At 34.9% G+C, this 12,231-nt stretch overlaps 1 protein-coding gene across 3 annotated transcripts in view; it reads left to right on the forward strand.

Annotated features, from left to right (window-relative positions):
- LOC123529603 (uncharacterized) overlaps positions 1-12,231 on the forward strand; it is a 53,553-nt gene that overhangs the window by 26,035 nt on the left and 15,287 nt on the right. For all 3 annotated transcript variants that reach the window (XM_045309994.2, XM_053521869.1, XM_045309995.2), the window contains one exon: positions 10,418-10,477. The gene's annotated coding sequence lies outside the window, so the exon portion shown is untranslated. The remainder of the gene's footprint in view (positions 1-10,417; positions 10,478-12,231) is intronic.

The raw sequence follows: 12,231 nt of genomic DNA on the forward strand, positions 1-12,231 counted from the left end.
AGTTTTCCAGTTAAATCTTGTACATAAAGTGGACATGTAGAATAATGTGAAAGGCTAGTTTCTTTGTTTCCTTAATTTAGGTGTGTTACTGTGGCTTGGGTAATTTTTGCATAGGCTTTTAGTAACTTAGCGATTATTTGGGTTGTAGACTTATTTACATTGCTAAGAATTTTTGAAATGTGACATGACGCAGATTTATATTTGTGCATATTATGATTTTTGCAAGTAGCATTATTCCTGAATATTAGCGAAATTATAACCAAAGAAAGTTTTAATCTGCCGTAATAATTTCTTGAATACTTTCTTCTCTGAAAGGGTTAACTGCTGCAGTTTTTGCACAAACAAGTCTCAATTTTGTTGAATTCAAAACAAATTTTATGAGATTTTGAGTGCATGGTTTTTCAAATATTTACATTATTGCACTTAGACTGGCTTTGAAGTCTAGCAAGCAGCAGTTTCATATTATTTTGTGCACCAGTTGATTAAGTGGTACTTTGGTGGTTGCAGTTTTTCACTGCACTTTTGATGATATTATATTCTGTCTTATGCTTTCTCATTTTGTGCTAGAATCGGTAGATGTGCAAACACTTTGCTATAATAGTCACAAGAGAGTCTGCAACTGTGCCATGGGAGACCGACCATCTGTGATTGCATATTTAGAGCATATGACATTGTGTGCCATGAGGGTATGATTGTGTCATGAGAGAGCATCTATGATCTTGTCTTGAAAGCATCATGTTGTCATGAGAGTTTATAATGTGTGGTTTTGTCATGAGAGAGCATTCTGTGATTGTGTCATGAGAGAGGATCAGTCTATGATTTCGTTGTCAAAGAACATGTGTGATTTTATGATGGGAGCATTTAGCTGTGATTATGTTGTGAGACTGTGTATGTGAATATGCTGTGAGAGCATATAAGTGTTTCTTGATCATTTGTGATTTTGTGATGAAGACGTCATTTTTGTTTTTGCATCCTGAGAGAGCATTATTCTGTGACTATGTTGAGAGAACATTCTATGATTGTGTCAAAATGAGAGAGCATCTGTGATTGTTTCATGAGAAAGTATTCTGTGACTGTGTCAGTAGAAAGCATATATGACTACTACTTGATGAGAGAGCATACTTGACTGACACATGAGAGCATCTGTGTTCTTTGATTGTGTCATGAGAGAACCAATGTTTTGCCTATTTCTTAGTGTCATGTTTCTGTCATGATTGCATCATGAGAGGGAACTGAAGTATCCCCTCAGGAAATAGCCTCCTAGATTTGCAATAGAATGTGCCATGTGGGATTATTTGCCTATGTTGATTATCATCACCAGGATGGAGTCTATACCAGCACCAGACTCTACTTGTTCAGTGTACGGTATCTGAGGTCACCAAGGCAATTTTAAAGGTCATTTCAGGTCAAAATACTTCCACTGTAAACAAAAAATATCACATTGTTCTTTTATTAATGCTGCTGTTAATTTTGAACTGCGCACTTTCTGACAGCATTTTCTAAACAATAAAAAAGCTTTAAAGAGAACAGTGGGTGAAACTTAATGAGGTTTTAATGATAATGAAATCTGAAACAGTTTAAACTTGTCAAGAGCATGCCATGCAAGCTTGACAGGCAGTAACATTGCTGCTAGATTTCATTTTGATAACAAATTGAGTTTTGGAGATTGAAGTAGTTGGTTTTCTATTGTTTGAGTGATTGTTTCTTTTTAGTGTAATTATGATAACATCTCTAGACATCACAATTATTTAAACAAAAGGTTTTTCCCCATTAAGTTGTTACTGCCTTAGGTGTATAATGTTTTGGGTTTTTACTGATAAAAAAAAACCTTTTTCTGATCTTAAAATAACAATTTAATTAAGAAAACTCTTTATTCAGTGTAGGCCATGCATAATAAATAAATAATGCTTTTCAAGGTATTTGATGTTTCATCAACCACAAACATCATTCTCATGTTTAAATTCAGTATTCAATAAGCTTAAATTAATTCAAACATATGTAATGTATTTGATCCAGAATGCCAGTTTTAATAGAGAACTTAAAAACCTGAAAGAGATACCCATACAAAATGCAATTGAAATATTTCAGAAGTACCAAGTTTGACTCTAAGATTGTATATGGAGATTTTCAATGGAAAATTAATTAATTTCATATAGATATACAGCCAAGAAAAATTAAAAAAGATAGATTATAGTTGATATTTTAAGTCTACTATTTAATCCTCGGCTTTTTTGTGTGAATTGCAGCTTTATTTTGCAAATTCCATATACAAACTTTATTTCATATTACTCGAAATAAAATAAGAACATGTACCATTCTATGTCTTTTATTTACCTCATTGTTATACTGTTAAATATTTTAAGATCATATAACACATTATGACGAACAAATGACTTAAAATACTTGATTTCTAAATTAATATATTCTACATCTGCTAAGGTAAATGCACCAACAGATCTGAGAAAACATTGAAAAGTTAAGTTGGCATGTTTTTGGCCGCTCTATCTTCAAGCGAGAGGAGACCAGGCGCAAGCATGAGACAACACGCGATGCGATGACCCCTAAAAACCGCAGACGGCACCCAGCACACGGACCACACCGAATGTATGACAGTAGACCTCAGCTAACCACAGCTCCGCACCAAAACGATGCCACGAAGCAAGTCAAGGGCTACCGCCAAAAACTCAGTGCTAGAAAGATGTTTAATATATGTCTGTGCTAAAAACAAGAACGACAATATTGGCATTATGGAAAAATGACACGCGTTAAATATTTATGAGACAGCCCAATGCTTCAGCTAGTAAAACTAAAAAACGGACTGACTGGGCCTACCACACAAAACACCAACTGATGCACTCCAGACACTTCACCTTGCAAGACGCAACGCAACATCACCAACTTTATAGTGAAGCATTACAGACAACGGGCAGACAACGGAATGCAACCAGGGCCTCACCAGTACCATTGTGAAGCATTACAGACACTTCATATCGCAAGAAACAACGCAACATAGGCATCACCAACACTACAGTGAAGCACTACGGACAACGGAATGCAACCTGAGCCCACCATTACCATAGTGATGCATTACAGACACTTCTTTTCGCAAAACAATCTAGGCATCGCCAGTGATGCACCACAGACGAAGTGTTTTCACTTAGCAAAAATGCAACACAACATATGCTTCACTAATACTGTAGTTATTCACTACAGAAGCTTCACTACGCAAAAGGCAAAGCAACCTAGGCATCACCAGAGCCTATTGTGGTACACTACAACCACTTCACAAGCAAGCAATGCAACGCAATGCAATCTAGAATTCGCCAGTACTATAAGGACGAAAACCTAGTGACCCGAAGCGACTTCAGGTCAACCAACCTTAAATAGCAAAGTGCATCTTTTGCAATGAACAACCTTTGGTGTACTGTTTAAGACAACAATGTCTTTGTGATAGGCCCCGATAAATGCATACATAGTTTCACAAAACTGAGCGGACCGTGTCCATAACTGAAAGACGACAACGCTAATTACACTGAACTGTTCCGAATAAAATTCTTCACACCAAACGCATAGATATATCTCTAGTTCGGCGTCTACCGTATAAATCGCCACAAAACAATGAAAAAACGCCCAACCGGTTATTGTTTAGCAATCTTATTAACTCGATATCTCGCCTGATCCCCTATTCAACATTATATGAGCGACAATCCTAACATTTCAGGTATAATTACAGATTCATAAAAGTTACTTATCACAGAAATAACTGTCAGTGAGCCTTATCATATATATAGAAGCTAAGATATAAATGAAAATAACTAAGCTAATGTAATACACAAGTTCATGTAATTTCTTTTCCTATATATTCTTTTTAAAGAGAATATCTTAAACATTAATTTAATTTCCGATATCCTAAAAAAAAGCACACAGTTCCAGTTAAAACATTCCAAGGAATGCTGTTATTCATGAACACAATACACCTGAATTCCATAAATCGGGAACGATCCAAAAGTTCATTTCCAGGAAGTATCTACGGTACTTTGACGTTCCTTCGACTTGGCTTCTATAACAGAACATTCATTCGTAACTTCTTTGAGTATGATTATAATTGGGATATCGGAGACACAGTGTTGCACTACCAGCTCACTGACATCTTCAGTAAATGCCATATAAGAAATCTGTACCCTGAAAGTATAATACAAAAAGCAGCAATCTGATACAAATTTCTCTAGAATGTCAGGTCTTTCACCAAAAACTAAGTTAACCATAAAAATTACTACATTAGCAACTATAGGGGTGTGGCGGGAGGGTAAGTTTATCTTTACCGAACGACGTGTAGAAGAACAGTGAGAAATCTGTCAGTCAGTTTATAATAACGGTCTATTCGCCCTTTCAGATGCAATGTGAAAAATCTGCACGGGCTTTTTGCTTTTATATTGAACAATTGGCTGTGTTCTCGGCTCGCTGAACATGCACATCAGTACTTTATTGATAAAACGAGAACCAGTTCAACTGAATGATAAAGGCCGATTAATCCCGTTTCCTTAGCAACTAACAAACTTATTTCTCCAGAAATAAATGAAATTATTTTAAAGAAATAATTTATAATATTTATATAAGAAATAATTTATAGCAAAAGAGTGTTTTAACACTATTTATGCACGTTGGGCAGTTATACGTCGGGCGTAATAATTATTTGTTTGACGTATTACCGCCCGAGTGTATGAATAGTGTTGAAACATGGTTTTGCTATAAATTATTTCGATTCTGATATGCCCTTAATCTACAACAGTAGATAAAAAATAGAAGTGCTCTTTCTTGGTCGCAACAAAAACTTTGACGTCATCGCACGTTAACATGACATCATTCTAGCGTAAGAGTGTTTTAACAGAGACAAGCATATTAGAATATCTTGTGAGCACTACTTACTGTCTTGAGCTCATGTCTTACTATATTGTGAGCACTACTTACTATCTTGAGCTCATGCCTTACTGTCCTGCGAGCACTGCTTACTATCTTAAGCTCATGACTTAAGATCTTGTGAGCATTACTTACTATCTTGAGCTCATGCCTTACTGTCTTGTGAGCACTACTTACTGTCTTGAGCTCATGAAAAATTATTTTGAGAGCACTGCTTACTAACTATCTTGAGCTCATGACTTAAGATCTTGTGAGCATTACTTACTATCTTGAGCTCATGCCTTACTGTCTTGTGAGCACTACTTACTATCTTGAGCTCATGAAAAATTATTTTGAGAGCACTGCTTACTAATTATCTTGAGCTCATGAGTTACTTATCTTGTGAGCACTACTTACTATCTTGAGCTCATGACTTTCTACCTTGAACTTGTGACTTACTATCTTGAGGGCACTACTTATAAATCCAGTTCAATGCTATATTTGCTGTCTCAACATGTTAGCACTCAACTTCTTTTTAGCTCACCTGAGCAATGCTCAGGTGAGTTTTTCTGATCGCTCGATGTCCGGCGTCCGGCGTCTGTCGTCTGTCAACATTTAGCTTGTTTATGCGATAGAGGCTGTATTTTTCAATTGATCTTCATGAATATTGGTCAGAATGATAACCTTGATGAAATCTAGGCCGAGTTCGAAAATGGGTCATCTCGGGTCAAAAACTAGGTCACTAGGTCAAATCAAAGAAAAACCTTGTGTGTGCGATAGAGGCTGTATTTTTCAATTAATCTTCATGAATATTGGTCAGAATGATAACCTTGATGAAATCTAGGCCGAGTTCGAAAATGGGTCATCTCGGGTCAAAAACTAGGTCACCAGGTCAAATCAAAGAAAAACCTTGTGTATGCGATAGAGGCTGTATTTTTCAATTGAACTTCATGAATATTGGTCTGAATGATTGCCTTGATGAAATCTAGGCCGAGTTCGAAAATGGGTCATCTCGGGTCAAAAACTAGGTCACCAGGTCAAATCAAAGAAAAACCTTGTGTATGCGATAGAGGCTGTATTTTTCAATTAATCTTCATGAATATTGGTCAGAATGATTGCCTTGATGAAATCTAGGCCGAGTTCGAAAATGGGTCATCTCGGGTCAAAAACTAGGTCACTAGGTCAAATCAACGAAAAACCTTGTGTATGCGATAGAGGCTGTACTTTTCAATTGATCTTCATGAATATTGGTCAGAATGATTGCCTTGATGAAATCTAGGCCGAGTTCGAAAATGGGTCATCTCGGGTCAAAAACTAGGTCACTAGTTCAAATCAAAGAAAAACCTTGTGTATGCGATAGAGGCTGTATTTTTCAATTATTCTTCATGAATATTGGTCAGAATGATAACCTTGATGAAATCTAGGCAGAGTTCGAAAATGGGTCATCTTGGGTTAAAAACTAGGTCACCAGGTCAAATCAAAGAAAAACCTTGTGTATGCGATAGAGGCTGTATTTTTCAATTGATCTTCATGAATATTGGTCAGAATGATTGCCTTGATAAAATCTAAGCTGAGTTCGAAAATGGGTCATCTCGGGTCAAAAACTAGGTCACTAGGTCAAATCAAAGAAAAACCTTGTGTATGCAATAGAGGCGGTATTTTTCAAATGATCTTCATGAATTTTGGTCAGAATGATTACCTTGATGAAGTCTAGGCCGAGTTCAAAAATGGGTCATCTGGGGTCAAAAACTAGGTCACTAGGTCAAATTAAGGAAAAACCTTGTGTATGCCATAGAGGCTGTATTTTTCAACTGATCTTCATGAAATTTAGCCAGAATGATAACCTTGATAAAATCTAAGCCGAGTTCGAAAATGGGTCATCTGGGGTCAAAAGCTAGGTCACTAGGTCAAATCGAAGAAAAACATTGTGTATGCAATAGAGGATGTAGTTTTCAATTGATCTTCATGAAATTTGGTCAGAGTGATTGCCTTGATGAAATCTAGGTCGATTTTGAATATGGGTTATCTGAGGTCAAAAACTAGGTCACTGGGTCAAATTAAAGAAAAATCTTGTGTATGCGATAGAGACTGTTTTTTTCAATTGATTTTTATGAAATTTGGTCAGGATGATTGCCTTAATGAAATCTAGGTCGAATTTGAATATGGGTCATCTGAGGTCAAAAACTAGGTTACTTGGTCAAATCAAAGAAAAAACTTGTGTATGTGATAGAAGCTGTATTTTTTAATTGATCTTCATGAATTTTGGTCAGAATGATTGCCTTGATAAAATCTAGGTCGAGTTTGAACATGGGTCATCTAGGGTCAAAAACTAGGTCATATCTAAGAAAATGCTTGTTTTATTGCAAGAGACCAATTTTTTGGTCCAATCTTAATGAAAATTGGTCAGAATAGTTGTTTCCATGAAATCACTAGGTCAAACATGTTTTACACTGTTATGGAGTGTTTCTTAGGTGAGCGACCTAGGGCCATCTTGGCCCTCTTGTTTATATGCTGTAACAAATACTCCACATCCTTAGGACTCGACTTTCTGTCTGGAGCATTCTAGATATTATGTCCTAGGTCCTATTGTTGGAAACTGACTGTTAGACTAACATCTGGTTAAATTTTGATTCAAGATATAAGTCTAAGGTAGGAAGCATTACTAGTAGTTTGATGTATTGATTTCTTTTTGGTGTTATTATACATTAATTATTTTGTTTTGTTAAGTCTTGTAAGTGTTGAAATATAGCCCTAAAAGTTAAATGACCATTGGCTAATTTTTAACAACTAGATCCTGCACTCCAGGTGTTTTAATGTAAAAAAAAGTGTGTGCGCTAACACTTGGAACAATAACCACTAAAAACATGAAATATATTATGTGATTTCTTTTCTTGTAGAATCTTATCATTTTTGCTACCTGCTCTTACATATATATTATCCTTCCAATTTCATGGGTCCAAAGGTTTTGGCATCATGTAAAATTTCTTGTAAAAATAAAGCAGAAATGTTTATGGAGCCAAAATGGATACAGAGTTAGCGCATAGTCTAAGGTATGGTGAGGTTGGATTTCATAGCTCAGACAAAAGTCGCCCAGTGTAGTGAGCTAAAGTTACTAGGCATTATGAAGTGTACTCATTATCATCTAGTCAAAACAGAGAAAGGTTAAATGAGTCTGGTATACCAGTTACAGAAAAGTAATTACTACACCCACCTGTTAAAGATGTTAATCACCTGTTATTATTTCTTGTACAAAAAAAAATAGTTTGACCTTGTCATATATCAGATTTAGTTATGGGTGGGGTAAATCTAAAGAAAGTCTTGATTACAATCTTTTATCCATTACTAAAGAAAAAAAGAACATATCTAAAATTTGATGTTTTACTTCTGTTGTATTTTTGTCAGTTGAAAATAAAACTGCTGGATGGGAATACAGTTTTGAAATAGCGCCATACCAAAGTCTGTCTCAGGAGAATAGGTTATTGGCTGTTTGAATAAAAAGAAATAAACAGTAATTAAAACAACTGCTGAACTCATGAATATCAGTACAGGGAAAAAATTGTTATATGGTATTCCTTCGATGAAAACACTTAAATTCCTATACAGATTGTGTTACAGTTTTACTTCATTGTGCAGTAGCTTTTGTAATTTAATGAATGATTTAGATGCATAAAATTACTCTCAGATCAGTATCACCAAAATGGTATCAAATTTCACGTGATCTAAGGATGTTTGAAATTTCATTGCAGTATAAATAGTTAGTTTTATGGTAATTTGATCTTCATAGGTAAAAAATAATGTCTTATTTTGCTTATTAAAGACACTTGTCTAGCCTATCAGTTAGCATATTGACATGGCATAAATCTGCATTTGAAGCTGAGATATTAATTATGTCTCCCACCACACAGTGGTGTGGGAGACATATTGATTTACTCCAGTCTGTGTGTGTGTGTGTGTCTGTCTGTCACAAAGCTTGTCCGCACTCTAAGTCAAACATTTCTCATCTGATCTTCTCCAAAGTTGAACAAAATGTGTTTGACCATGAGACCTTGGCCAAGTTCGATAACTGGCCAAATCCGCCCAGGCACTTTTGAATTATGGCCCTTGAATTACTGATTGGATCCGCTCATCACAGCCATCGAGAGGAACTAGACATTTTTCAAGCTTGTCCGCACTCGTAAGTCGAACATTTCTCATCTGATCTTCACCAAACTTGAACAAAATGTGTTTGACCATGAGACCTCAGCCAAGTTCGATAACTAGCCAAATCCTCCCAGGCACTTTTGAATTATGGCCCTTGAATTACTGATTTGATTCATTCATCACAGCCATCGAGAAAAACTAGATATTTTTCAATGGGGTCCATTCATCAAAGCCATCGAGAGAAACTAGACATTTTTCAATGTTGCAGTTGTGGGAGACTTGCGCTTTTCTCAAAAGCATCTCTAGTTTTCAAACTACATTTGTATATTCCTGGTATAAAGTTGCGTAACAAGAAAGGAGCGCACTTGTTATTAACAAAAACTTATCATTTCAGTTTTATATTAATTTTAGATTAATAGAGAAACCAGGTTCTTCTAATAGTGACAAAAACATTTTCACTTTGTGGGGATTGGTTGCAGGTGTATCATTTACTGTTAGAAATACATCTTGACCGTGATTATGTTACTAGATAAACTGCCATGATTTGTCGGTGATATAGATTCCTATAGCATGAGTCTATTAATGCAGTCTTTTAGCATTTATGTGGAGGCAAGCCTCTTTAACCTATAGCTCCAATATTCATAAGTAGCTGATTTTATCCAGTCTTCTTAATTTACAACTAATGGGGATATAAACAAAAAATTGTGGTGCAAATTAACATTTTGCTATAAAACAAGACATAAAATGCGGGAGGGGATTGAAAACTGATCGCAGTCATCTATTTTCGTGAATGTATAATCTTGTAAATTATTCGATTTGTTTTCTTCCTTGAGAGAAATGTAAATTTGATGATTAAAGGACATAAAGTAACTAACGCAGATGAACAATTGCGTTGTATATAATACTGTAAAACATTGTTTTTTGTCCAATAAAAGTTTTATGAAATTGGATAAAAACAAAATAATGTGATTATATAATATTTTATATGACTTTTGTTTTTACAAGTTCAATTTTAATTCTTGCGAGACCTGATCTGATCTGGTAGAAAAAATCTTCAGAATTAGATGTGTGTAAAATGTATCCATTGTACAGTACGTGTAATATATGCCAGGATTTTCCTAAAGAGAATAACAATAACTGTTGTAGCTATGGAAGTATTACAGTGTTTCAGTTCTGTATTTCGAGGGCTGAGCGCGAAACTATTGTATCTTGTTCTTTATTCATATACAGTTACAATAGTTTCGCGCTCAGCCCACGATTTGTGAAATGTGATAAAACTGAAATTGGAATGTAAAACCTTTGGTTTTAATGGAAGATATTGCTGGGTTTTAACGGAAAATATTGCTGGGTTTTAACAGAAAATATTGCTCCTTCATTTCAGGTCACAGTGAATGCAGGAGATCACTGTTATCAGAACAGACAGGATAATGGTATATATCTTGTAAGTAATCATTTTGTATTTATAATCCCTGTATTAATTTTGTTTTTAATGTGACTTATTTTTACGATGGACAGTTTAAAATAATTAGAATCACTACTCCACAAACACATGTAATCTCGATTGCTACAAGTGTCTATATATATCATAGCAAGATTTAATTTAATAGGTGAAATAGCCTCTTCATGTTTTGGCTGACATGAGTAAAACAGAATAACTAAATCATGGCTGTTCTCCTTTATCCCTTTAAGAACCTTGGAAAATTAATAATACGGAAGATAGATTTATGCTTGCAAAAGGGAAAGGAGGAAATTGGAGAAAAAGATTGGCAACATCTTTAAGCCAGTCAAATCCACTGTATTGTGTAATAATTAAGTCAGGTGTTCAAAACATCATGTCATTCCCCCACTTATGACAACTTTGACAATAGGTGATATTTAAATGCATTATGTCAGTTTTACAAGTGTTAAATTAGAAATATTATGTCAAAATCTGCAGTACATGAAATGATTTACATTTGACAAGGGACAGTTTAAGACAGTGGTGTTTTAGATGTTGTTTATTACAGTTGTACGACACCTACAACGGCTAGTATAAGTTGTCTTCTGTTCAAAATCATCCTGGGATTTTATTTTTTGGAAAATATTGTAAAGGGAAAAATGAATGTTTGGAGGTAAATGTTTTGTAATCTAAATAGTATATTCTTTGTTTCTCCTGAAATTCTGCATTGAAATCTAATTTATTTTTTACACATTTCTCCAGACCTATGTTTTAGTTGGAAAGATTTATTGTCAGTAACCTTAATTGTTTCGCTTGCTGAAAATCTTTTCCCCAGTGACTTAATAAGCACCACCTTCTGAAACATTTACATTCAGGTTATTTATAATGCATGACCACTCATTGGAAATAATAGTAGTGGGTTTCCATTGACTTGTGAATCATTCCAGTTTCGTACTTATTTCAGTAAAATTGATGACCGTGGTCATAATTTTCAGAGGATAATTCAAAACTAGAGAATTATATTAGCCTCGGTCAAAATTAAGACAAGAATAGATGACAATACTGTTTGAACATTATTTGCTTTAGTTACAGGATGAGGTGTATTTGTTTGATGTTTATGACCATTTATGGCAGAATTAAACAGAAGGTGTTGCTGGATATTAAAGGTGGTCAGTCATTTAAAGGAAAATTTGTGACATATTTTTCAGTTTCCATCAAGTATGTTAGCAATAAAGGAATAGAAAGGCCCATTTCATGGGGTCAGATCTATATCAGAAATATAATTAAGAAATAATAAGTCCCCAAACGTGGTTTATCATAGAATAACCCGAGTTTTGAGTTCTTCGCATAAAAAAGAAAAACTCGGGGTTATTCTACGATAAATCACTCTTGGGAACTTACTATTTCGATTCTAACACGACATATAAGTATAACAGTGTTAGAAATAACGGTAACTACTTTTTAGGACCGTTCTACACACCTGGATCGGATGACATCATTGCACGCGAGTGGTTTATTGCAGAATAACCTGAGATAGATTTGGCTCTACATGTATGCAGGTTATTCGCTGGTCGTGTTAGAATTATACTTAATTGTCGTTAGTAAAATTTGATAATTACCTCTAGTATGAAAGTGTTTTAAAGTGCACATGTTTCTTTTGGTTTCAGTTGCATTTCCTGTTTCAAAAATCGCTCTGTTGGTTAGGGAAGTCAAATTTTAAAAATACCTCAATGAAATATGAGTCAAGTAATATTTTT

The sequence above is a fragment of the Mercenaria mercenaria genome, chromosome 13 (genome assembly GCF_021730395.1).
Source record: "Mercenaria mercenaria strain notata chromosome 13, MADL_Memer_1, whole genome shotgun sequence".
Taxonomy (NCBI): domain Eukaryota; kingdom Metazoa; phylum Mollusca; class Bivalvia; order Venerida; family Veneridae; genus Mercenaria; species Mercenaria mercenaria.